The following is a 25,593-nucleotide window of genomic DNA, read 5'->3' on the forward strand; positions in this document are numbered from 1 at the left end:
TAGTCTAGAACACTGGGCTGAATTGAGGGTGAAATTTAATAGGACTAAATTACACATAAGTTAAAAATTTCAATTTCACATGTACAGAAAGGGGAAGGTATGGTGGGCAGGAGATTGCTTACCAAATGAGTCTTCACTTGGGGAATACCTGAACAAACTAACATATGCATATCATGGAATATTATAGTGAAATAAGAAACAGCAAATATGAAGAATATTTTTTTCCCAACCAATCAATGCATAAGCATTTATTAAGCACCTACTTTATGCCATGGACTGTAGTAAGCTGGGGATAAAAAGACAAAGCAAATTAGTCCTTGCCTTCAAGGGCAATCATTCTATTAAAGTCACATATATAATATAAGCCGATATACACACACACAGTGGGAGGACTGGGAAAGTTCTCATGAAGGAGGTAGAATTTGAGTTAAGTTTGGAAGGAAGCTAGGGCTTCTAAGAAGCAGAAGTGAGAAGGGGGGAATATTCCAAACACTCTATGGTCTAGCTGACTTGACCTGCTTTCTGTCCCTCACACACAAATTCTATCTTCTGTCTGTACCTTTGCAGTGGAGAGGGTTGGTCTGTGGACTGGGAGTAATTGGAAAACGATGATCTAGGCTTTCTTCTTATTTAAAAGATGAGGAAGCGAAGGCACAGAGAGGTTAAGCAACTTGCCTATGGCTGTACAGCTAATGGCAGAACCAGTACTGGAATCCCATAGGTTAGTGTATAGTCTGCCAAAGCACAGTATACTATACTATCTCATAAACTCTCTCTCCTAGCTCTACTCCTGGCTTTCTAGACTTCACCATGTGGCAACCTTTTTACCCTGGAAGACACCTCCAGCTTCCTTTCAATGAAGCCCCAACCTCTGATTAGTGAGTTCCTCCCCCAAACTGCCATTTCAGGAAGTACCCAAATCACCAGTTACGTTCCCTCCACTTCTCTCCTTTGTACTTTTCTACTCTGGGTCTCTTCCCTCCCCCCCAACCTCAAAAATCTAGCTCCAGTCTCCTTGGCATGTTCAGTGATCTCCAAATTCCTAATCCTTGAGGAGAATCAGAGAATTTCAGAGTTAGAAGGGATCTCAGGACCACCTGGTCCAACCTATACCTATAAAAGAATCACCACAACACACTCAAGAAATAGGCATCTAACCTTTTGAGGAAAGTCCCACTACCATCTGAGAGGGTCCATTCTGTCATGCTAGACAACTCCAGTTTGTCAGGAAGCCCAAGTCTGCCTCTTCGCTAATTCTACCCATTACTTTTACTTGTATTTGCTGGGGCCAAATAACATGTTTAATCCCTCTTCCACATCAGTCCTTCACATACTTAAAGATAGTTATCATGTCCTGCAAAGATCACTGATTCTGGAGCCAAAGGCCTTGGGTTCAAATCCCATTTCTCAATACTACCACCCATACAATATTGGATAGGTCACCCTGAACCTCAATTTCCACATAGGCAAAATGGAGGACTAGAATTAATGACCTCTAGGGTCCCTTCCAGCTCTAAATCTATGATTCTATAATCCTCCTAGGCCTTTTCTACTCTGCACTAAACATCTCTAGTACCTTCAAAAGATACTCATATAACATGAACTTAAGGCCTTTAACCCTTTTGGTTATCCTGCTCTAATCGCTCTCCATTTTATAAATGTCTTTCAAGAAATCTAGTGCCCAGAACTGAGCACACACATAAAAAGATGATTTTGAGCATAACAGAGTACAGTGGAACTAGTTGTTAGAGTCTGACCAGGAAAGATCACATTTGAACCATCTTAACGTGGCCCAAAATTGCATTTGCTTTTTTGCCTACTATATAGTTTACTGAAAAAAAATCCATTCATGAAGTACCTACTATGTATCAGGCACTGTGCTAGGTCCTGTGGACACAAAGACAAAACGAAATAGAACCTGTCCTCAAGGAGCTTACATTCCATTGAGGGGAAACAACATAAAAACGCATAAGCAAGTATAAATATATACAAAGTAATTTCTGGGAGGAGGGGACAGATCTAATATGAAGGCAATTTGTGAACAACAGAATGCATGGCTTTTGGAGTGCACAATGCTATGAAGCAGCAGTGAGTGGTGGTCAAGGAAAGGATCTTTGTACTAGGCAGTGTACAACTCAGAATCACACACCACACTGTTCACTCATTGATTTTGCAGTCCCCTAACACCTTCAGATCTTTTTTTTTCCCCTCCCATTCCCCTGCTTAGTAATCAAGCCTCCCCAATATCCTATCCGGGACAGATTTTTTGAAGGCAAAGCTAAAATTTGTGTGTTCAGTTCTGGGCACTATATTTCTGGAAGGGCATTTTTAAAATGGAGAGCAATTAGAGCAGGATAACCAACGTGGTTAAAGGTCTTAAGTTCGTGTTATGTGAGTATTTTTTGAAGGTACTAGAGATGTTTAGCATAGAGAAAAAAAGGCTTAGAAGGATCATAGATTATATTTCACCTTGTTAGATTCAGCTCAATTTTCTTGACTGGCAATATCTTTCTGGACACTGACTTTGTTATCCAGTCTGTTAGCTATCTTTCATAGCTTCATTCAATCTGTTTATTTGATAAGGATTGCCATCTATGCCTTTATCCAAATCATTGATTAAAATGTTACAGTATAGGACCCAACTACAGATCTCTGGTACACACCACTGACAACATTCTGCTCTTCTTACATGTTAACATCAAACCATTAATGATTACTATGTAAACTATATTTATACTATTTCTTGTGTCCTACCATAGTTGAGAAACCCTGTTGAAAAAGGAAATGCTTGTTAGGCATGATTTTTTCTTCTTGAAGCCACAGTTATCTGTGATTATGAATTTCCCTAAGTCACTAAATCTCTCTCCAATAAATAAGTTTTAGAGTACTGCCAAGAAGTTCACTGTACTATGGTTTGTATTGTTTTATTATCTTCCCTTTTTTGGAAAAAGGGACGCTTGCCCTTTTCTAGTCCTACAGCATCTCTCCTGTTCTCCAGCCACCAAGAGTGGTTCCCCGTGGAATCATGTGTGTCAATTCTTTCAGTACCTAAGAATGTAGTTCATCTGTCGAAGGGAGCTGCTCCTGATCATCCTGTACCCACAGAACATTCTACTCTCAATTACTTGCTCCTGAGTCATTTGTTTCTAGCCAACATTGGCTGAAGGGTGGTAGTAGATGCAGAATCTGGCAGTGAGAAAAGATGGACCTTGGACTCTCAGGGAAAAGACTGAAAGGGTCAGTGGGCCAGTGCACTGTTATGGGAAGGAGCTCCTAGGATAGTAGCACCCTGGGAGCAAAGCCATAGTTTCCTGCCTGCTAGTTAAGGCTCTGAAAAGTAGTTCCTCCTATAGAGCTTATATACTTTCATTTCAGCAGTGACAATGACTTTAATGGATTGTAACTGATGGAACTGAGATTTCTTCTCTATTATGTATCTTTTGCTTTTTTTCTCCCTTCTATGCTAAATCTCAATATTCACTTAGTAATTAGCTCACTGATGCTTTACATTTATCTTATGGAAATTTTGATTAGACTTATTACAATATTCAGACAGAGTTGAATCTCTCTAAGAACTCCAGATGATCTTCATTTGGTCAATTTAAATGAAATTTTATAGCCCTTTTGCAAAATTTTGTTTGTATTTTGGGATCACCGCTGCTGAATTTTATTCAACATTTCAGGAATCTATATTTTCATCAGTCTGACATTTCCTTTCACCAAAACAGAAGTAACTTTGATTTAATAGATGGTCTTCATGAATTGTGGCTCCCCCAAAAAATCACCTGATGTCGTAATGGGTATGTAACGGGTAATGAGCTCTGCAAAATTAGATATGCTGTCTTCAAAACAGGAGACCCAGTCTGCCCCTGGATCCACATTTGAAGCCACTGAGTACAACGAGATCTGCTTTATCTTGTGTTCTCCTGGCACAGCTTGTAGGAATACCAGGCTACCTCTATGCCAGCATGAGATATTCCAGAAGACTCTGGTGGAGGTGCAGCAGAATACCTGTATTCAGGCTTTGGTAACATTAAGGTGCCCTCTTGTGATGGTTGGTGCTTTGTAACAAACATGAACTAGGATTTTAATTGAAGATATATAAGAGGAGCATATTGAGCCAGAGAAGTGGCCTGCTGAATCGGATAGCTCAAAACATCATTATCAAGTGCTTCCTATAACCGTGATGTGGTTAGTTAGTAAAATTTATACTTACCAATTCCTAGGCTAAAACATTGAATTCTATTGTTGCAAGCATTTAACTAGTGATGAAAGGTTATTTAAAAATTCACAAATATCTATATGCATTATTTTATTCTTTGTAATATGACTTTTGAGGGAATCAAGTCTCTTGCTCATCCTTATCTAAAACTTCTACATGATCCCATATTTTAATGCTTATAAACAGATGGAAACACATAGAATTACAAAGACATAGTTTTAAAGGAAGATAAATTGACAAATACATACAAAAGAAGGTAAGAAAAAGCTGAGTATTTATTGCATTTTTTGAAAAATGAAATGTAACAACAATTTCCCAGAAGATACTTGGTAACCTTGATTGGTGTAACCTAAATAATCGTTGGTTCACTGTTACTTTTAACTTTTCTGTGAGAACCAAGCTTGTGAAAAACCATTTCCCCCTAAAATGTCAGTGTTTTCCCTTTGGAGGCAGTCATTACTTGGGAGCAGAAACAATAAACTGAATGGCCTATTTATAATAATGTTTATTTAGTACATGCTGATTAAGACCTTAGGTAAATAGTGGGGAGAGAGCAACTAGGAGACTGTGTTTGTTTGGCATAGGAAGTTGTTAGGTGGGACCTTGGAATTTCCACAAACTGGAGGGAAATTTTTAAAAAGCATTGAAAAGGTGACTCCAGAGAGATATAGTTCAACCTTTGTATCTGAGTGTTTAAAAAAAACCACCCTTCATATGTGAACTAAGGCAAGAAAAGTACCTTTCCTAGTCTATCTGAATATGATTGGGAAAAAGTGAACCTTTAGAGTCAAATTAGTCCTTAGCAGAGAAAGGTTTCAAGAAACTCAGGAAATAGAGAAAACCAAGAAAACTACATCAAATCTGAGTGTTCCTGGAGAAGCAGGTATAAAATTGGAAATTTGGGAAAATGAAACAGGAGTGCTTGAAGATATAGGAAGCTCAGAAAGGAGAATGGGCTGGATCCATGGAACTAATGGCTACTGAAAAATATAGGAAATTGGGAAAGAGGTCTTGTCCACAGGAGACCCAATGTGTGTAGGCCTTCAAGAAATGCAATTCCACAAACCGTTTTTATGTGAAAATGAAATAAGTCCTAGACCTCAAAGAGCTTACATTCTACAAGAGGAAAAAATGGAGCTGGATGGAAGAGTGGAACTGAAAGGTGTAGAGGCTCAGGAAAGGAGACAGGGGCCCTGGAAGAGGAGAGCTGATGGGTGAGGAAGATCAGAAAGGGGACAGGTCCCTTGAAGATGTGTGTGTATGTGGTGGGGGGAGGGGTTGGATCCCTAGAAAAGAAGAGCCACAGGGTGTGAGGGGTCAGGAAGGCAGAGTTTTGGAACAAGAGGGCTCAAGTGTATGGGAGTCAGGAAGTGGGCACTGCCTCCCAGGAACAGGAAAACTGAAGGCCACTGTGGTAACTCAGAAAGAGGAAAGGGAAATGAGTTTTTGGAACTTGAGAACTGAAGAGTATGGGGTTCAGAAAGAGAGGGCATGTTGGAAAACTGAGTTTCTGGAACATAAGAGTTAAAGAGAATGTGGCCTAGGAAGGGGAGTCTGGATCCTTGGTACAGGTGAGCCGAAGGCTATGGAGGCTGAGAAAGGGGAAGGAAAGTGGGCTGGATCCTTGGAACCTGACCCCCACGAACTTCAGCAAAGGGGTCTGGGTCCCTGGGACAGGAGAGGTGAAGGTAGGGGGTGAAGAAAAGGAAAACCAAAGGGTATGGGGCTCAGAACAGGGGCTGGGCTGGGCTCTTGGACTACGAGAGCTGAAGGCTGTGGGGCTCAGAAGGGGAGCTGGAATCCTAAGACGGGAGAGCTGAAACCTGTGAAATCAGAAAGGAGTCTGGGTCTCTGGAACAGGAGAGTTTAAGGGGCCAGGAAAGGGGCTCGATAATGGGAAACGGGAAGTTTAAGGGTGTGGCTGCGGAGGAAGGGGGTTAGAATAGGTTAAGATGGAAGATGTGAGGCTCAGAAAGGGAGTTGGCTTCCTGGAGCAGGAGAGTTTGGAAAGGGGGCTAAGTTCCCCAAATGGTGGGGACGGGTGGGGCTTAGACATGTGGGCTCAGAAAGGAGGCTTAGTTCCTGGACTAGAAAAGCTGAAGGGTATGGGGCATAGGAAGGGGCTAGCTCTCTGGAAAGAGAACTGGAGAGGGTGGGACTCAGGAAGGGAGCTGGCTCCCTGGAACAGTGGGGCGTCAGGAAAGGGGGCTTAGTCCTTTGAACAGGAGAAGCTTAAGGGTGTGAGCTCGGAAGTGTTCTCCGGCTTCCTGAAGGGTGTGGGGCTCAGGAAAGGGGCTGGCCCCCGGCACACGGAAGCAGAAGGGACTCAGCCCTCTTGAGAGGGAGAGGGCAAACCTAAGAGTGTGGGGCCAATGAAGTGGACTAAGTCCCTGGAAGAGGAAAACTAAAGGAAGTGGGAAAGGGAGCTAAATCTCTGAGATAAGCGGGGGGCTGAAGGGTTTGGGGTCAGGAATAGGTCTAACTCATGGAATAGGACAGCTGAAGGCAGGGCGCGGGTGGGGAGAGGAGAGGGGTTTGAGACCCTGGAATAGCGAGAGCTGCAGACAGCGGTGTCAGGAAGGTGGGGTGAGATCCTGGAATAAGGGTCTGCAGCGGAGGGCTGCAAACTCAGGAAGGGAAGGTGAGACCCTGGAATGGGCGGGGGGAGGTGAAGGCGGCGTGGTCAGGAATCGAGGCGGGGGGATGAGACCCCGGAATAAGGGGAGGTGAAGGTAGTTGGGTCCGGAACGGGCTGGCCCCACGCCAGAGCACGCGTGGGGCAGCGTCCCGGCAGCTCGGAAGCACGCCGAGGAGAAGAGGGAAAGCCGATTCCAGAGGAGGGATGGAGAGGGCTCCGTTGGACGATCCCGGGCGGCGGAGGAGAGGGGCCCGCACACACCGCACGTCGAAACGTGCCTTACCCGCAAGTGCAAATCTGGCACAGACAGAGGAGCGTCATGGTCCCGCCGAAGCCTTCCCTTGGGCAGTTTCTAGCACTCTAGAACCGCGGCCGTAACCACGGCAACGCTGGGGCTGCCTAGTGACGGCCGCGGCGTCCTGTGAACGGGGCGGGCTTCCGGTGTCGTCACAGGGGGCGGGCAAGTCGAACGCCGCGGTCCTCGCCACGCCCCCTTATCCCCTCCTCCCCCTTCCCCAGCTCCCCCATCCTCGAGTTCCGGGTTTGGAACCGCCTCCTCCTCCGCGTCTCCTCCGGCACGCGTGGTGGCGCCTGAGCTGCTGGGCCCGACGTTGGCTCCTTGGCTTCTTCTGTCATCCGTAACTGAGTGAGTGGGTGACTTGGGGGATCTCAGGAGGCAGGTGGGCAGGGGGCTGGAACGACTCCTGGGTGACTGCCTCCGGCGTTCTCCTTCTAGAGCGCTTGGAGATCGGCTTCCCCCGGCCGCCGTCACTCGCTGGGGTCAGAGGTCGCGCACGCCCAGGTTGTCGGAGCTGGAAGGGGACGAGGAACGCTGGGAAGTTGGGAGGTGCAGGCTCCCCGCGTGCGGCTCGGGGCGGGCTTGAACCCGCATCTCCCAGTTCCCCGCGGGCCTCCTCCCTCGCCTCTCTTGGCTGACTCCTCTGTGCTCCCCCCCCACGCCCCCTGGATAAAGAGACCATCCGGAGGGGCCGGAGGCGAAGCGGGCTCGGCAGCCGGGGCTCTCGCGGCCCCAGCTCCGGGGAAGGGCCGGCGGGAAACCTGGGCGAGCGGCGGCCTCGAAGCGCTCCCTCGGCACCGAGGAATGTGCGGAAAGCGGAGCGGCGTGGGGGGTCCCGGGGGCCTGGCTCTTCCCCTGCGGACTTTGGACCGAGCGTTCCGCTCGCAGAGTCCCGGTTCCCGCATGTGTAACATGAGCTGAATCAGGAGTCCTTAAACTTTGCAGGGGAGTGTAGGGAGTTCATGGACCCCTTGGCAATGAGCCCCCTCTCAAAACAGTATTTTTAAATACACAAAATTAAATCACAGGATTACCAACGAAACGAAATGTATGGAGAAAGTTAAGCCGTATTTAACATACGAGTCTGTTTATATACGTACCTGTGTGCTTATACACATGTACATACAAATGTATTTATAGATGCACATACACATATGTACACACGTGTGTGTATTGGAGAGGATTAATGAGATAAGGCTGGAAATGTGAACATGTCGAAGGCTTTGAATGCCAGGCAAAAAAAGTGTTCAAACTTTAGTGGGTAGGCAATAGTGAGTCTTTGAAGCTCGTTTTGAAGAGAGGAGTGTGATACAGCCATTCAATCAACACTCATTGACAAAATGTATGTGCCATACATTTTCTAAGTGCTGGAGATGCACAGAAAGTTATATATACATTTGTATATATATCTATATGTGTGTATATGTATATATTTATGTGTATAGAGTTCACCAGATCCCAGATTAAATCATCCTGGAAGGATCTCTAAGGTCAGTCAGCAAGCATTTATTAAGAGCTTACTATATGCTGGGACACGGTCCTAAGCACTGAGGATCCAGAGACCCCTCCCCACCTCCCCAAAAAAAAGAGACAGAGAAAGACAGACAAGAGAGAGAGAGAGGCAGACCCTGCCTTCAAGTTTACATTCTGCTTGTCACTTTGCCATACATAGCTCCTCTCCCTAAGTTACAGTCCACTCCTCAGCAGGTTGCTTCTTTCTTAGTGGTAAGGACTTAGAACAGAGTAGTTAAACATATAGTATCAGGAAGTTGACTTTAGGAATCGACAGTGTGGTCCACAAACTTAAACTTGCCTTTTTGGGCTTTGTTGGCATCATACAGATCATTCCAAAGGGCTTAGCATGCTTGTAAGCATTGTTACTGAAGTTTTAAGCTAATAAAGTTTAAAGACTTTGGGTGTGTCCTGTGTAAGTAGCCCTGGTTCTGCACTTAACTCACTGCATGGGCAAGTTACTTGGCTCTTGGGCCTCAGTTACTCATCTGTAGAGTGAGGATGTTGGGTTACATTACTTCTAAGATCCCTTTCCATTTGGTAGTTAGGGCTTAAATTGAGAGTTGTAAGGGTCTTTCTGGTTCTTTGGGTCCAGCTCTTCATTGTACTGTTAAGCAAACTGAGTCCCAGAGAGTTATTAAGTGACTTGAAAGATGGACCAATTAAGATTGTAAAAGGTTTTTTTTTTAAAGTTAAAAGCTACAGCTGTGGAAGTAAATTGTTGAGTTATTGAAAATGCTTAAGGTCATTTTTGTTTCACCTATGTGGGCATTTTTAAAAAACTTGTTTCTCTTGTTTCTAATGACTCACGTTTAAAGATTTATGTAAAGGTCTCTAGGTAATGATCAATTAGTTTCTAAATCTAGAATATTTAAAAGGAGGCAAGCTAGGTGTCACAGTAGAGCAAGTCATGGATCCGGAATCAGGAAGACTTGAGCTCATATCCAGTCTCAGATACCAGCTGTGTGACTGGGCAAGACATAACCCTCTTGGCCTCAGTTTCCTGAACTGTAAAATAGATATATCACCTGCTTCCCAGTGTGGTTTTGAGGATAAAATGAAATCGTATTTTTAAGTTTTTTTGTAAACCTTAAAGTGCTGTATAAATAGTGTATTCAGTCATTTTTTTCAGTTGTGTCTGACTCATCAAGGCCCATTTAAGGTTTTCTTGCCAAAGATACTGGAGTGGTTTGCTGCCGCCACAGCGTTGAAATAGCCGGAGATGGCCGAATGCTGTGGAGAGTGAAAAGAAAACACAGGCCAGGCAAGAGAGTAAAGAAAGCTCAGTTTATTATGCAGAGGGAAAGGGCTTATATATCTTTTAGGCAAGCAGAATCAACAAATCCACATTTGCATAATGTATGACTTCCTCCTGCTTTTGTTCCCCTTCTGCTGTAAACAATACTGTGTTAATAGCTCACGGGTAGGAGTTTTGGAGAGAGCACCTGTATAGTCCTGAGCAGCAAGTGTATGCTGAGGGAGGGATGGAGAGCCCAAGTTATTAGCCCAAGGGCAAGAACAGGCCTCTGGCCTGTATCTTATCCCAGAATGGAGTTTCTCAGAGCTGGCCCTCTACATCTCCCCCGTATTAATTAAGATGGAGCTTAAGCTAATGATGAGTCAAATAATAACTTGTAGAAGATAGGGCCTTATGAGACATAATAGTGTCAGGAAGGCAAACAAGGGAAGAAAGTGGCAACAGTGTTGCTTAACAGGTTGACTTGTTTAAGAGTTGCAATAACTCATTGGTAATGCCTTCAGGATTAGGGCCTAGGGCCTTGCTGTGTTCAAATAGGTGGGTGATAAATTCTAAGTCACTTATATCTTATGTCACATTATGATTATGTCATAAATTTGTGGATACAAAGAAATAGGGACATGAGAGACAAGCTTGGATGAGCTTGTACATAGTAATCCCCTTTTAAGTAAATATGGGAAGGATTGATCTATGCATTGACAAATCCAAGGGGGCAGTCTCCTTTATGAATATAGATACAGAAAGTCAAAAAACAATTGTCTCTTTAAGATTCAAAAAGTCCTTTCTTATACAGCTGTGTGGCAAGGAACATTGTCAGCAAAATCCTCCGGTGCTTAGCATCTGTTCCAGACACTGCATCTCAGCATCTTCCTCTTCTCTTCTTCTAGAAACCAGCTTTCTGTCCATTCTCCTACAAGAGTGATCTTAGCACAATTCCAAATTGCCACCTCCAGTCTCCATAACCCTGATAAATTCACATCAGCCTCCATTATTAATTTCCTCATCAGGAGGATATGATGTCACTTAAAGAATTAATAACAGGCTTTAGTACATACATAAATACATTAGTCAGTAATGCATATAGAATCTTAACCTTTTAGTCATGTCATGTTTCTTTGATGGCATCCACAAAATAAACCACAAACCATTTTTCCTTTAGCATCATTAATTGTAACAAGACTTTAGAGTCAAATAAATAGCATTCTCACATTGCTTAGGGAATATTTACAAAGGGAGCCCTAAGTGGCTTGTATGCATTTCTACTGTTTGTTATTTGCTTTACTAAGTTGGTAATAACAAAGTGTCTAGTTACTGCAGAATTCCTACATGTCACAAAGTTTCCTACTCAAATAAGGTGTTGTAATAGAATCTCACATTGGTAACAGTAGGACATCTTAAGGAGAGTCTTAAGAAGGTCATATAATTTTTTGCACATGTTCTAGTTCTAGATAAAAATATTATTAGATTGCCCAGTAGGATAACACAAAAGAGCTCATCAGACCTCCACCTGTTAACAGTACAGGATCACATTCCCTCTGAGTAGCTTGTGACATTTCGCTCAGATACTGATTTAATGCAGACTCAAACTCAAAGCAAAATTAGTTATGGTCCCAAGTGAGCCAGGTACAGTTGCTTTTAGTTGCAATAAGCAACAGCGATTTGCCAGGACTCACATACATATGAAGGATTTAATTAAACATCTTTCCTTAGCAAATTTAAACTTGTCCTGCTGATAAAAGCCAATCATCAGAATCGTTTCTATTTGTACATAAATCTGCAATTTCCCAGCAAGCCAAGTTCATTGTTAGAATTTACATAACTCAAACAAGTTCTTTTCCTGGGGCTGATGACCTCCTTGCCCATGCAGATAGTTTCCAGGGGCCTTGGCAATTTGCAAAATAAGGAGAATTAACATGGACCCCAGGAAGAGGTTAATACTGGTGCCCCTTGCCTGCTGCCCTCCGTACAGGAGGACTGTTCTGAATGGGCCAAACCAACCTTCTTCTTATCCTTTTTTCCTGCCCACCTCCCCCTTTCTTTTGTTTCTCTAAGAGAATTTTAATGTCCTTGTTACGTCTTTCTGTAACGGCCTGTAGCAAATTTTATTTGGGCAGTCTCAATATGTTGGATTACATAGACAGCATATTTGCTATCAGATATAATGTGAAGTGGTTCAGAAAAGTCCCTTACTGCAGCTATTATAGCATACGGCTCATTTTGCTGTGTAGAGGAAAATGGTGTAGTAATTATTTACTTTACATTTGGTGGGGAGAAATAGCATGCTCTTGGTGCTGAGTTGCTTCAGTGAATACTGTCCTAGAGGACTTAACAATTGTGGGAAATATGCATTGGTACCTTGATACATCATTAGAAAAATTTGCCAGTCAAGGTCATTAGCCAGTAGAAGTTTGAACAGCATATGGTCTATTCCCTGTCAGCAATGTGACTCTTTTTATGCTTTTCTGAAGGAGTTGAGCAACCATTTGAGGGTAAGGAAAAATGCTTCTTGAGGCTTGAAATGGCATAAATCCATTCTGTGATGTTATTTTGTTGGTGTAAAGCCCCAAAAGGAATTTTTTGGTGTAGGGAAGATAGTAACTTCTAGCAAATGCTTGGGATCAATCCTATATGTTTGGCACTTTTGGAGAGCCACCTCAACTTTTGTCAGTTGCTGTGAGGCTTGTGGGGTCAATTGTTGAGGAGAACTGGGGTGTGGATCTCCCTTTAAGATCTTGAATAATTCTTCCAACTCTTGGGTACATATTTGTAGGTGAGGATGAACCCAATTAATATCTCCAAGCAGCTTTTGAAAATCATTGAGTGTCTTAAGCTTTTGTCTACAAATGGAGATTTTTGTAGGTGTTACTGTGGGACTCAGTGTCTGCCTTAAATATGAATGTGGAGGAGCAAGTTGTGTTTTGTCTTGGGCAATGATGAGTCCGTAACTTTTTAATTGTGCCTCAGTTTCCTGTAAAATGAGGCTCAAAATCTCTGCCTGTGGATATGAGCACAGTATGTCATCCATGAATGAGATAAGCTTTGGGATACTTTTCTCCTACAGGTTGTAAAGCTTGTGCAACATATTGTTGACACATGATGGGACTATTTTGCATCCCTTGTGGCAGGACTTTCCATTGGAATCTCTTGGGAGGTTCCTTGAGATTAAACAGAAAGCAAGGAGAAAGTGAAATATTTATAATCTGTGGGATGTAATGGAATAGTATAGAAACAATCTTTTAAATCTATGATCCACAAGGGCTAGTCCTTGGGTATCATGTTAGGTGTGGGGAGTCCTGGTTGAAGATTTCCCATAGTTTCCACTGTGTCATTAATTTTTCTCAAATGGGTAAGCATTCTCCATTTTCCAGATTTCTTTCTTATAGCGAAAATAGGAGAATTCCAAGGACTGTTGAAGCTTTCAATGTGCCCCACCTTTAACTGTTCGTAAACAGTATTGGTATAAGGACCTGTAGTTTTACTGATGTTAAAGGCCATTGTTCGACCCATACCGGGGGCCCATCCTTCCAGGTTATCTTAGGTGTCCTATTCTTAGAATTTATGAGAGCAGCCCTTATTAAAAATTTGGTGGGGGCGGGGGGCAGTGAGATTGTATAGTGACCTTCATATATCCCAAGAGGTTTCTCTCCCATAGATTTATAGGTAGACGTGATAAAACATATGGTCTGAATTTTCCTCTGTTTCTCTACCTCCCAGCTTAACCATCCTACAATTTATTTTGGGATGATGACTGTCTCTACTCCTTGCAGTGATGTATCACTTGTTATTAGTGGCCAAGCTTTTGGCCAAAGTCAGTCTGTGATGATTGATTTGTCTGCTCCAGTATCTATCAATCCTTCAATTTCTATGCCTTCTATTTTTATTTTCAAAGTTGATCTTTTTACTGTAATATCTAGTACTCAGAAAGGTTCTCTTCCTGTGCTTTCAAATCCTTGTGAGCCCTGAATCTTCTGAAAATGATTCCCCGTGGTTTCATATTTTATCAAAATCAATTGTGCTATTCTCTCCCCTTTTCCTATATGTATGGGATGTGGCCCCTATTGTTTGCTGTGGCCAGGGCTGGCCCCAGGGCAGTTTCCTGAATTCAAATGGCATTCTGATGGCCAATGGTTCCCCTTTCCACACCTAGGGCAAGGTGTGGTTGATCAGGAGCTGGAATTTTTCTGTATCCTTATGCATGGTGCTCTACATTCCTTTTTCATGTGTCCGGGCTTTCCACAGAGCATTTTAAAATGGTTTTTGGCTGCTGTTGATTAAAAGCAGCAGCTACTACCTCAGCATGGTATGCCAGTGTGCCCACTTTTTGGCATCTTTGAATCATCTCAGAGATGGTCATATGAGGTCCCCCACCTAACAGGGCTCTCTTACAATCTGCATTACAATTTTCAACTGCCAACTTTTGTAACAATATATTGTCAGCTTCCATGTCCCCTGCACTCCTTTGGATGGATTGTGTGAGTCTATTAAGAAAAGCTGGAAATGTTTCTGTTGCCCCCTTTCCATTGTTTTTCTAAGAGAATTTTAATGATTCTAATTTTTACTCAAGTAGATTTCACTTGTGTATTCACTCCTTAAACTTTTTGAGAGTGAGAACTTTGAATTTGTCAGTCAAGGTGAGTGGGACTCTGGAAAAGATCCAGTGGTGCCTTGTCCCTTCTCCTTGTACTGAGAGACTCAGAGTGTCTCTTTTTGAGATCTATGCATTTTCCAAATTTGCCTTAGTGCCAAATAGTATACCAGATTCTGACTTCATTTCACTTAGATTCGAGGGAAAATTTTCCCACTTTCTTTCTTATCTCTCTTCACATTTCAAATTGGCCAGATTTGGAATGGAGGGAGAAAGAAAGAGCATTTTTTTCCCAACTACTTCCCAAAAGTTTTCAAACCTTATTTTTTTTCTAATTTTGACCTGATACTTCCCCAACTTGCCTTTTCCATAAAAAACAAAAAACAAAACAAAACAAAAAACCAACTAAACAAGAAAACATTTTTTCTCTCTAGAGATAATGGACATTACAGGGTGTTAGATTACACACTCCACACAGAAACACAAATACAGAGACAGGAAACACAGAGGATTTTTGAATCCTATACACAGATTGCTTGGCCTTCAGGAATGTAATGGAGGCCAGGTGCTATTCTTTATTATGGTCTTGAAGACCCTGCTTTTTAAGATGACCTGGGACAAATCCCTGACCGCAGGGGAAATGTGCCTGTCACTGCTGTCTCTAAAAATTCTTGTAGTTTGGGTAGTTATTAAGAGACCTTTTTCCCTTACTAGCTTCTTTAGAACTTCTATATAGTATTCTCGGTCTCTTTTTGCCCCATTTCTGCCTGGTGATTGCCTTAGAATAGGAAAGTGAAAGTAAAGGAGAGAAAAGATTATCACCCTCCCATCTCCTTAATCCCGTATAAGCCTGGTGAAAAAAAAAGGAAAGTGAAAAGGAAAGTGAGAGTTTTTAGTAGCTGAGAAAAGCTTTATTGCCTTATACCTTAATTGACTGTGTATGTCCAGGGCGTCCCTACTGCAGGAGACAACTCTTTCAGAGTCTTTGTCCTCCAAACCTCTCTGCTTCAGGTTCCTCTGCTTTGAATCTGTGTTTGCCTGGGGTCTGTCTGCTTTGGGTTTGTTTGCTCGAGTGTCCACCTTGGGTCTGTTTGATTTGTATTCCTCTGCTTCAGGTGTCCTTGCCTCAGGGTCCCTCCTTTGAGTGCTAGTTGCTGCCAGCAGCCCTGGCATCCGAAGTGGCTGAAGAGTGAAAAGAAAACACCGGCCAGGTGGGAGAGTAAGGAACAACGAAAGTGCTTATATACCTTTTAAGCAAGCAGAATCAACAAATCCATGTGCGAGGCATTTGCATAATATATGACTTCCTCATGCTTAGTTTCCCTTTGCATGACTTCCTCCTGCTTTTGTTCCCCTTTTTGCCCTAAGCAATATTGTGTTAATAGCCCACAAGTGGTATTTAGCACATGTACTGTGGGGGTTTTGGAGAAAGCACCTGTGTACCGAGGAGGCTTGAAGGGCCTTCATCCTGCGCAGCGCATGTATGCCAAGGGAGGGATGGAGAGCCCCTGTGCCCAGTTATCAGCCCAAGGGCAAGAACAGGCCTCTGGCCTTTATCTTATCGCAGAATGGACTTTCTCAGAGCTGGCCCACTACAGTTTGCCATTTCCTTCTTCAGCTCATTTTACAGATAAGGAAACAGGTAAACAGGGTTCCAAGTGACTTGTCCAGGGTCACACAGCTAGTAAGTGTCTGAGGTCACATTTGAATTCAAGAATATGTCTTCCTGCCTCCAGGCTTGATTTTCTATTCATTGTACCACCTAGCTGCCCCATATATAGATATAAATGTTAGCAACTATTTCCCAAGACAAAAAAAGAGATAGGAATGAAGGGAAAGGGAAGCTGTGCAAAACTGTCATCTCTTAAAATGCAGTACAATGCACGTGATATATATTTCTTCTCCTTAGGATGTGACTGTCCCAAAATGGGTGTGACTTTACTTAAGTATAAACAAATAATAAATCTATCTGATCCTAAAAAATTATTATATGCATTAAGCAGTGTGCAAAAGACTGAAATTCTGCATGCATGTGGCTTTGACTAACTAAAATGATTACTGTCTTAGTACTTATAAATATTCAAAACAGAAAAACTAAATAACAAGAAAAGTTGTTCTGTGATTTCATCTGCAAGTTATTGAGGTATAATTGACTGAAATGTCATCCTTGAACTTGCAGCAGCCTGTTTGTTCGTTCTTTCACTTAATGGTAACTTTTGAAGAAGTTAACTGATCAAATTTTTAAAAAATTCCTTATTGAAAAAGTTTATAAAGATACACTGAAAGGTGAATTTTAAGATCAGCAGCTCCAACCTGAAACCAAATCCTGGGCATTGTTTTTAAATGCTTATGTGAAAGTAATTCTTTTTTGTTTTTTTGTTTTGCAGGGGGCAAGGCAGAGCAATGGGGGTTAAGTTATTTGCCCAAGGTCTCACAGCTAGTAAATGTGTCAAGTGTCTGAGGCCGGATTTGAACTTGGGTACTCCTGACTCCAGGGCCAGTGCTCTGCTCAGCTGCCCCAATATGAAAATAATTCTTTTTTTTTTAAAATTTGTTTAATATATTTAGTTTTCAGCATTGATTTTCACAAAAGTTTGAATTACAGATTTTTTCCCCATTTCTACCCTCCCCCCACTCCAAGATGGCGTATATTCTAGTTGCCCCGTTCCCCAGTCAGCCCTCCCATCCCCCTTTCCCTTCTCTTGTAAGGTAAGATAAAATTCTGTGCCCCATTGCCTGTGTATCTTATTTCCTAGTTGCATGCAAAAACTTTTTTTTTGTTGTTGTTTTTGAATGTCTGCTTTTAAAATTTTGAATTCCAAATTCTCTCCCCTCTTCCCTCCCCACCCACCCTCCCTAAGAAGGCAAGCAATTCAACATAGGCCACATGCATATCATTATGTAAAACCCTTCCACAATACTCATGTTGTGAAAGATTAACTATGTTTTGCTCCTTCCTAACCTCTCCCCCATTATTGAATTTTCTCCCTTGACCCTTTTCGAAAGTGTTTGTTTTTGATTACCTCCTCCCCCCATCTGCCCTCCCTTCTATCATCCTCCCTTTTTTATCTTCTTCCTCCTTCTTTCCTGTGGGGTAAGAGACCCAATTGAGTGTGTATGGTATTCCCTCCTCAGGTCAAATCCAATGAGAGCAAGATTTACTCATTCCTCCTCACCTGCCCCCTTCCTACAGAACCACTTTTTCTTGCCACTTTTATGTAAGATAATTTACCCCATCCTATCTCTCCCTATCTCCCTCTTTCAATATATTCCTCTCTTATCCCTTAAATTGATTTTATTTTTTTAGATGTCATCCCTTCATATTCAACTCACCCTGTGCCCTTTGTGTGTGTATATATATACCTACATATATACATACATAGACACACACATATGTATATATATGTATACACATATATATATATGCATATTCCTTTCAGCTGCTATGATATTGAGGGCTCATGAATCATACACATCATCTTTCTATGTAGGAGTGTAAACAAAACAGTTCAACTTTAGTAAGTCCCTTATTTCTCTTTCTTGTTTACCTTTTCATGCTTCTTTTGATTCTTGTGTTTGAAAGTCAAATTTTCTATTCAACTCTGGTCTTATTCACTGAGAAAGCTTGAAAATCTATTTTATTGAAAGTCCATATTTTGCCTTGGAGCATGATACTCAGTTTTGCTGGGTGGGTGATTCTTGCTTTTAATCCTAGCTCCATTGACCTCTGGAATATCATATTCCAAGCCCTTCGGTCCCTTAATGTGGAAGCTGCCAGATCCTGTGTTATCCTGATTGTGTTTCCACAATACTCAAATTGTTTCTTTCTGGCTGCTTGTAGTATTTTCTCCTTGACCTGGGAGCTCTGGAATTTGGCGACAATGTTCCTAGGAGTTTTCTTTTGGGGATCTATTTGAGGAGGCGTTCTGTGGATTCTTTCAGTTTCTATTTTACCCTCTGGCTCTAGAATATCAGGGCAATTCTCCTTGATAACTTCTTGAAAGATGATATCTAGGCTCTTTTTTTGATCATGGCTTTCAGGTAGTCCAATAATTTTTAAATTATCTCTCCTGGATCTATTTTCTAGGTCAGTGGTTTTTCTGATAAGATATTTGACATTGTCTTCCATTTTTTCATTCCTTTGGTTCTGTTTTAGAATATCCTGATTTCTCATAAAGTCACTAGCTTCCACTTGCTCCAGTCTAATTTTTAAGGTAGTATTTTCTTCAGTGGTCTTTTGGACCTCCTTTTCCATTTGGCTAATTCTGCCTTTCAAGGCATTCTTCTTCTCATTGGCTTTTTGGAGCTCTTTTGCCATTTGAGTTAGTCTGTTTTTTAAGGTGTTGTTTTCTTCAGTGTATTTTTCAGTATTTTTTTGGGTCTCCTTTAGCAATTCATTGACTTGTTTTTCATGGTTTTCTCGCATCCTTCTCATTTCTCTTCCCAATTTTCCCTCTACTTCTCTAACTTGCTTTTCCAAATGCTTTTTGAGCTCTTCCATGGCCTGGGACCAGTTCATGTTTTTCTTGGAGGCTTTTGATGTAGGCTCTTTGACTTTGTTGACTTCTTTAGGCTGTATGTTTTGGTCTTCTTTGTCACCAAAGAAAGAATCCAAAGTCTGAGACTGAATCTGGGTGAGTTTTCGCTGCCTGGCCATATTCCCAACCAGCTAACTTGACCCTTGAGTTTTTCAGCGGGGTATGACTGTTTGTAGACCAAAGAGTTCTATGTTCCACGTTTGGGGGGGATGTGCCAGCTCTGCCACACCAGCACTCCTCCTTCCCCAAGAACCCCCAACCCGGACTGGGCTTAGATCTTCAGCAGGCTCTGCACTCCTGCTCTGATCCGCCACTTAATTCCTCCCACCAGGTGGGCCTGGGGCTGGAAGCAACAGCAGCTATAGCTGCCCCACCTCCGCTGCCCTGGGGCGGTGGCCGAACCTCGAACTCCTTCCACTCCCACAGCTTTTCCCACTCACCTTCTCTGCTGTCTTTGGTGTTTGTGGGTTGAGAAGTCTGGTAACTGCCGCAGCTCACTGATTCAGGGTGCTAGGGCCCACTCCGCCCGGCTCCTTGTCTGGTTGGTCTGAGCCGCTCATGCTGGGCTCTGCTCTGCTCCGCTCCCAGCTCCCAGCTCCATGTGGGATAGACCTCACCCAGAGACCATCCAGGCTGTCCTGGGCTGGAGCCCCGCTTCCCTCTGCTGTTTTGTGGGTTCTGCAGTTCTAGAATTGGTTCAGAGCTATTTTTTATAGGTTTTTGGAGGGACTCAGCGGGGAGCTCACGCTAGTCCCTGCTTTCCAGCCGCTATCTTGGCTCCGCCCCCCTTTTGGAGCTCTTTTGCCATTTGAGTTAATCTATTTTTTAAAGTGTTGTTTTCTTCAATATTTTTTTCAGTATTTTTTTGGGTCTCCTTTAGCAAATCATTGACTTGTTTTTCATGGTTTTCTTGCATCATTCTCATTTCTCGTCCCAATTTTTCCTCTACTCCTCTAACTTGCTTTTCCAACTCCTTTTTGAGCCCTTCCATGGCCTGAGACCAGTTCATGTTTTTCTTGGAAGCTTTTGATATAGGCTCTTGCACTTTGTTGACTTCTTCTGTCTGTATGTTTTGGTCTTCTTTGTCACCAAAGAAAGATTCCAAAGTCTTAGATTGAATCTGGGTGCGTTTTCACTGCCTGGCCATGTTCCTGGCCAACTTACTTGACCCTTGAGTTTTTTGTCGGGGTATGACTGCTTGTAGAGCTAAGAGTACTTTGTTCCAAGCTTGAGGGGATGCGCCGTTGATTTCAGAGCTATTTCTATATAGCCAGCTCTGCCACCCCAGCACTCCTCCTTCCTCAAGAACCACCAACCCGGACCTGACGCAAATCTTCAGCAGGGTCTTCACTGCTGCTCTGATCCGCCACTTAATTCCTCCCACCACGTGGGCCTAGGGCCGGAAGTAACTGCAGCTGTAGTTCTGTAGCTGCACCTCCCCAGCTTCCCCTGGGGCAGTGGCAGAACCTTGAACTCTGTCCCCCGCAGCTTTTCCCACTCACCTTCTCTGTTGTCTTTGGTGTTTGTGGGTTGAGAAGTCTGGTAACTGCCACAGCTCACTGATTCAGGGTGCTAGGGCCTGATCTGCCTGGCTCCTGGTCTGGCTGGTCCTGCTGCCTCCCACGCTGAGCTCTGCTCCCCTCCACTCCGTGCGCAATAGACCTCATCCAGCGACCATCCAGGCTGTCCTGGGCTGGATCCCTGCTTCCCTCTGCTGTTTTGTGGGTTCTGCAGTTCTAGAATTTGTTCAGAGCCATTTTTTATAGGTTTTTGGTGGGACCTGGTGGGAAGCTCACGCAAGTCCCTGCTTTCCAGCTGCCATCTTCGAAAATAATTCTTAAAAGAAGTTTAGTAAAATTTTATGTAAAGTACAGAGAATGTATTTTATACAAAGTACAGAGATAAATGATTTCCATGGAAGAATTCTTATGATTAGTCAATCTGCTTATAGACTGCATAAAGGAAACAGTAGTATTTTTGCCCTGTTTAGTACTATTAATTTAAACAAGGAATGGTGAAGACTACTGACTTATAGCAAAAATAAAGGGCCACAAGGTAAAAACATTTTTTCCTTTCAAGAAATAATAAAATATTATAGCTATCTGCTTTTTAAATTAAGGAGGATAAAAGCTTATTTAAAACAATAAAGGATGTTTTTAAAAGTTCCATATTATGCTTAGTTTAAGGAAGAGAGACTTTATTTAAGGTCTGCTTTTTCTTAATAAGCTGGATAAAATTAGAGTGAGGGCTAATTTTTGCCCAGAACCTAGAGTTTATGTGTTGCCAGGGCCTAAAAGTGAGGCTTAAATTTTGTAGACTCTCTAGTGTATTATTTGAACTAAGAGCCAGTTTAGGAAGTGGGGAATAGGAAATTTGTATTTGTATGAAACGAAACCAAACCATTAAATACCCTATCAAAAGCTCTTTCCCTTCGGCTGAATTTTTAGCTTTATTGAAGGATAAACTACTCATGCTCAATTTTTATTATCTCTGTAGCTTATGTTTCACTGCTATCTTAAAGCTAATACTGCAGAGATTTAAACTCAACCAGTAAACCAGGAGATGAGCTTTTTTGGCATATATTTTATATCAAAGTGTCTAGTGTGGACATTGTAGATAACAGCTTCTAATTGATTTATGCAATCTGGCATTCAAGGCTTTCTATCACTGGTCCTTCCTATCTCTCACTACGCCTCAGCATAGAAATCCTATCCATCTAGTTGGTCCTTAGTCCCATAATCCCTTAAATGTAACATATTTCAATACGCATACCTTTTACAGATGCCTTCCCTGGCCCCTATTAACTCTAATACCTTCTCTCTGCTAATTATTTTTTATTTATTCAGTATATATTTGTTTATATGTTCTCTCCTTCATTAGACTGTAAGCTCCTTGATGGCAGGAACTCTCTTTTTCCTCTTTTTGTTTCCTCGGCACTTAGCACAGGGCCTGGCACATAGTAGGTTCTTAATAAATGTTTATTCCCTGACTATAACCTTGCCGAATGCTGGTTTTTTTTCTCGTGTAAAATATGCTTCCCCACACTCTCAACAGTATTCTAATTGTTCCTCTACCATTGAGAGTACAGGAGAGGACTTTCCTTTTCTAAGACTTGTACCTCTTATCTCACTATCTCTTTCCTCCAGTTGTCTTAGAATACTTATTGTCCCTACTTGTGGTCTCCAAAGTGTCTCCTCATCCACATGCTGGGCTTTGGCATGACCTCAGCGTATATAACCAAGTGAAGGGTGGGATAGGAAGATAAATTCCCAGTCTTCCCACATAACTGATTATTAGGCTTGTCTCTAATACAACCCATCACCCCTTCACCTCTTATCTTTCAGAATCCCCTTTCTACCTGCTCACTCTGCTAAGGGCCTCTTGTGGCTGTGTGAGCCCCAGCCTGTCCCTGGACTGAGATGATAGGCTTCTCAAAGGGGATAAACACAAGTTGAAGGCAACATTCTCCCTTGTCACCCTTGTACCTACATGTTGTCACCCCCGATTATCTATGGCTGCTGCAGGTGCTTCACACTCCTAGATAGAACCCCAAGATGTGAGTGAGTCTCAAAGGATGAGCTGGTACAAATTAGTAAGTTGTTATCTGTATTTCACATCTTATTATGATATTCTTTTTACCCCTAACCTACCCCTTTTTTGACTTCCCAATTTTTGTTAAGGGCACCATCATCCTTCTAGTCACCCAAATTTGGAAGTTCAGTTTCATCCTCCTCCCTCTCCCTGATCCCATATATCTAGTCAGTTGCTGAGTCTTGTTCATTCTGTCTTGACATTATATCTCATATCTATCCCTTCCTCTCCACTCACATGGTTGCCAACCATTGAAGGCTCTCATTACCTCTTGCCTGGACAATTACAGTGGCCTCCCTGTCTTAAGTCTTTCCCCATGCCACACAGCTACCACACTGATATTCTTAAATCACAGGGCTGAGTGTGTCATTCCCCTACTCAGACCAGCAAGATAATTTGTCCATCTCTAAGAAGGCAGCATTTAACTCCATCAAAAGTAAAGTTCAAGTGAATCTGAGAGAGATGCAGGATTCCTGGTACACTATGAAGGCAAATGAAATTCGGTTTTACTCTGATAGCAACAATCTAAAGCACTTTTATGTTGCCCTAGAGACTATTTATCAGCTGAAGACCTATGATACATCACAACTGCTCCTCTCTGATGGAGCCACATTGATTAGTGATAAGGACGTGATCCTGGAGGGATGGGCTGAGTACTTCCATAATGTTCTCAACAGACCATCATCAACCAATGCTGAAGCCATTGACTATATGCCCTCTCTAGCTGAACTTGAAACTGAAGAAGAGGTTTTAATGCCATCAGGCTCCTCTCATGTGGCAAAATGCCTGGTACTGATTATATTCCAGTTAGGATTTACAAGACCCTGGGAAGGAGGGGTTGGTGTCCAACTGCTCAGACAAAAGCTAATTGAAATCTTCTTGGTTATATGACAAGAGGTAGTTATCCCCCAGGACTTCAAGGACACCTTCTTTATAGAAATCTAAAGAAAAAGAAAATAGGTTGTCCTGTGACAATCACAGGGAAGTCTCTCTCTAAGTCACTACTGGCAAGATTCTTGGCAGAGTCCTCCTTAATAGGCTGATCCTTCACCTTGAAGATGACCATCTATCCAAGAGCCAGTGTGGCTTCATTAAGGGTCAAGGAATGGTCAGCATAGTGTTTGCTGCCTGACAACTCCAGGAGAACTGCCAGGAGTAGAACAGAGGTCTATATACAGTATTTGTTGTTCTGACCAAGGCCTTTGATACTGTCAGGAGTGAGGGTTTATGGAAAATCATGATCAAATTTGGTTTCCTGAAGAAGTTCATCAGTATTGGATGCCAGTTCCATGACAGCATGCTTACGTGGGTCCCGGATGATGGCCTATGTTCTCACACTTGTCACCAATGGAGCGAAGCAGGGCTGTGTGCTTACTCTCATGCTTTTTAACATCATGTGTTCAGTGATGTTGTCAGATGCCTTCAATGAAGATGAAAATGGCTTCAGAGTCACTGACTGCACTGATGGTAAATTATTTAACTTGAAAAGGCTACAAGACAAGACTAAAGTAGAGGGAGAGTTGGTGGGCAATGTTTTGTTCACAGATGATTGTGCACTCAATGCAGCCTCTGAGGCTGAGATGCAACAGAGTATGGATTCTCTATTGCTTGTGCTAATTTTGGCCTAACAGTTGATACCAAGAAAACAGGTTCTCCACCAGCCAACACTACACCATCCATATGTGGAACCATCAGTTACAGCAAATGGAGAAATTTTGAATGCTGTGGATAAGTTTGCTTACTTTGGCAGTAAACTTTACAGGGATGCTCACACAGATGATGTTGATACATGCATTGCCTGAGCTAGCTCAGTGTTTGGGAGGCTCCAAAAGAAGGTGTGGGAGAGAAGAGTATGTATAAACTGCCTACCAAACTGAAGGTCTGCAGAGCTTTTGTGCTGACCTTGTTGTATGCCTGTGAAACCCAGACAGTATACTAGCACCATGGCAGGAAATGGAATTCTTCTGTTTGAATTGTCTTAGGAAGATTCTAAAGTTCATCTGGCAAGGTACTGGACATCGTTTTTCAAGCTAAATTGCCAGGCATTCAAACTCTGTTGCAAAGGGTGCATCTCTGATGGGTTGGTCATGTTGTTTCAATGCCAAACCTATGTTTGCCTAAAAGATTATTTTACACAGAAGTCACACAAGGCAAGCACTCACAAGATGCTCACAAGAACACTCTCAAGGTCTCTCTGAAGAGCTTTGGGATTGATTGTGAGACATAGGAGACACTGGCACAGGACAACCCAGCATGGCATGGCCTCATCAAAGAAGGAGTTGTGCTCTATGAGCTAAGTGGAATTGCAGTAGCTCAAAAGAAATGTGTGATACTTGAATTTAGAAACATCACCACTACAAATGTTCATATGTGCTATTTGTTCCCGGCCTGTGGTAGAGCCTTCTGAGCTCATGTTGGTCTGCCACAGTCAACACACTGTACTTTGACCCTATCTTATGATGTCATTTTGATCCTCTTTCAGCAGAAAGGACAACAACCCGACTGCAAACTCCAGGGGCTCCGTATTAATTCTAGGATCAAAGGGTTCATTTTTTATTTCATCCTCTTCTTAGTTTAATTTTTATGTAAGTTTCATAATATAAAGAATTATTAGTATATAAATAAGTAAATATGCATGTGTTGGGAGTGCATGCTTAATTTTTGCTGATTTTTTTTTATTTTTACTTTTTACTGATGGAGTGTGTGATAGTTAAAAGTTTGGAGACTATTGTTCCATACTTTGCTATTTTATTGTATACTACCTTGCATTTGTTACTTAACAGTTTCCTGGAGGGGACGGCACTATGTTTTGTGGATCTCTTACATCCCTTAGCAGAGAAATACTTTTTGAATGAATGAATTCAGCTGAAGAACACAGATCCAACATTGTTCAGAGCTTTGATTAAACTTACAAGTCACTGATGAGCAATCAGTTCAGTTTTTAGTGGATA

At 42.4% G+C, this 25,593-nt stretch overlaps 1 protein-coding gene across 2 annotated transcripts in view; it reads left to right on the forward strand.

Annotated features, from left to right (window-relative positions):
- Positions 1-7,427: 7,427 nt before the first annotated feature.
- EFL1 (elongation factor like GTPase 1) overlaps positions 7,428-25,593 on the forward strand; it is a 218,837-nt gene continuing 200,671 nt past the window's right edge. The window contains exon 1 of one of the 2 annotated variants that reach the window (XM_036735929.1): positions 7,428-7,506. The gene's annotated coding sequence lies outside the window, so the exon portion shown is untranslated. The remainder of the gene's footprint in view (positions 7,507-25,593) is intronic. The other variant, XM_036735928.1, reaches the window with a different exon arrangement.

The sequence above is a fragment of the Trichosurus vulpecula genome, chromosome 8 (genome assembly GCF_011100635.1).
Source record: "Trichosurus vulpecula isolate mTriVul1 chromosome 8, mTriVul1.pri, whole genome shotgun sequence".
In the NCBI taxonomy this organism is placed as follows: domain Eukaryota; kingdom Metazoa; phylum Chordata; class Mammalia; order Diprotodontia; family Phalangeridae; genus Trichosurus; species Trichosurus vulpecula.